Source organism: Engraulis encrasicolus, chromosome 9 (genome assembly GCF_034702125.1).
Source record: "Engraulis encrasicolus isolate BLACKSEA-1 chromosome 9, IST_EnEncr_1.0, whole genome shotgun sequence".
Classification (NCBI taxonomy): Eukaryota; Metazoa; Chordata; class Actinopteri; order Clupeiformes; family Engraulidae; genus Engraulis; species Engraulis encrasicolus.
The window spans coordinates 11,022,504-11,025,003 of NC_085865.1; positions in this window are offsets into that span (position 1 = coordinate 11,022,504).

Consider the following 2,500-nt stretch of genomic DNA (forward strand, 5'->3'; position numbering starts at 1 on the left):
TTTAGTCTGGCCCCGATGAACGTTACCTCGGACGATTGCTGATGAGAACAACCTGTTGTTCATTCAAACCGTGCCAGCAGTCTGACCAATCGGCGATCTTTGCCGTTGATGTGCTTTCCCAACTGTGTTGCAAGCTTCGTCGTCACTCCCTCAAAACCACGCCCCTTTGATTCAAAACAAATCTCTGCATTGTAATTAGGGCTGTCCCTAACGATTATTTTTCTCCCGATTATTCTATCAACTAGTTTTTTTCGAATAGTCACGATTATTTATTTATTTTTTCTGGAAGAGAAAAACTGTGATATGCCACTTAATTTTGACCTGAAAAATAATAGACAAATAAAGCAGAGTGCACCTAGGCATTGATTTCTAAAAAAGGGGACGTTTTATAAATTAGTCACAGACTATACAGGCCTAATATAATAGGTCCTATCTATTTGTTTAAGTTCAAATCAAGTATTAGCCTACATTTACTGATATATAAAGAGGTCTAAGTTATAATAGGAAAGTGTAAAAAATATGGGTCACTATATGTTAGGGTAAAGGCTACCAGAGATTTTATGAGTAGGCCTAAGAGGAAAGAACTTGGCTACTCTGTCCACGTGTTTCTGTTGGCACACCAAAACCCAGCTGGTCCCTATCCCTTCTGTTGCTAATATAGACCCAGTCTGTAATTGTACAACATAATAATGAGTAGGCCTATTATTATATTATTAGAATAGTGTTCCTATTTATTTAGACCTGCAGTCGGCACAAGCAGTATTGAATAGTGCGAGGTGCACTTCGTGCACCGTGAAGAAGGGACACGAGACTGAATCAGGCCTGCATTCCTCTTACTCCACATCTCCCGCTGTTGGCAGGAATATGCACACTTATTTTGTCTTCATTTACTTTTTTACTTTGTATACAAGCTCTTCTACAAACACCCCGACCACTGTCACCCTCATGGTGTTGAATATTGTGTCTATAACAAGCACATTACGTTGCTTTATCTCCCTGTCGTTGCTATGCACGCCGCCAGCACAGCGACAGTATACAAAGCAGCATGAAATAATTACCCTGCGTGTCAATCTGAAAAAACTTCACTTCCTCAATATTATATACAAGTCAGTCTCCTACAGAAACACGACCAATGGAATAACTTTTACTTCTTGTCGGATCATAAACCTTTTACTTATTCTCCGTGGTCATCCAAGGGTGTTTTCACCTTCTCTAATCTGTTTGATGCACATGGTTTGCGCACATTCCAGGATATCCAACAGGATTATAATTTACCAGGGTTCTCATTCTTTTTATACCTCAGGTTACGCTCAGCCATGAAAGCTTATGGCGTCCCATGGAACTCTACTTTAGATGACCACCCAATGTTTTGTTGGATTAACCCCATTATGTGTTCGAGGGGTGCTGTCTCAAGAATCTATAACAATTTACTCACAAGTGTTCAGAAACCTCTGCCGATTTTATCAAAATGGGACCTGGAACTCTCTTGGTTAGGATTCGAACCAGATTGGGAAACAGTGTGGTCTAATCTTTGCCTTACCTCTAAAAATCTTAGTCATGTACTTATTCATTTTAAGACTATCCATCGTTTCTACCATACACCCTATAAACGATATCTCATGAAACACATAACCCATCCTCACTGCAGCATTTGTACCACAGGGACTACTGGCACATTCCTGCCCATGTTTTGGGATTGTCCAGTTATTCAATGCTTTTGGGACTTTGTCACACGTATGTTACGTGATCTCACAGGACTGGACTTTGACTTGAACCCTTGCTTACTTTTACTTAATGATGATTCAATGTATAATTTTTCTCTGTGTGAAAAAAGAGTGTTGATGTCAGGTTTCACTGCTGCTAAGAAGACCATACTGCAACAATGGATACACCCAGACACAAATCTTAGAAAATTTTGGATAGTCTCTTTCCACTATATAGTCTGTTTGGAAGGTACAACTGCAAAGATTAATAAGGCAAAGGAAACCACTGTTAACACTTGGATGGGCATAGCTGCTGCCCTTAAAGACCTTCTGTGAAGACTTTGAGTTAGCTGCCAGCACGAGTTCAGAGTGTTGTGTATTTTTATTTTATTTTATTTTGTACTCTTATCCATAAGGTACCTCTTTGATACCTCTTTGATGTATAATTTTTGAAAATATATAATAAAAAGACAATCACAAAAAAAAAAGAAACACGACCAAGTCTTGTGCCTTGTCTTTAAAATATCGACACACTTTAAATGTCTTTGTCCGTTTATTGGGCTGATTAGTGGTGCCACTGTTACCTCCTTTGTCTGACACTGACACTCTCGGACGTTCAGCCTCTGCCCTTTTCTCCGCCTCTGTTTCAGCACGTACCTCGCGGCTCGCGCAAATCACTTTTTTATTGGGCTGATTACTCGTAGTGGTGCCACTGCTACCTTCATCTTCGCCTGACACTGACACCCTCGGACATTCAGCCTCTGCCATTTTCTCCGCATCTGTTTAGCACGTCTACC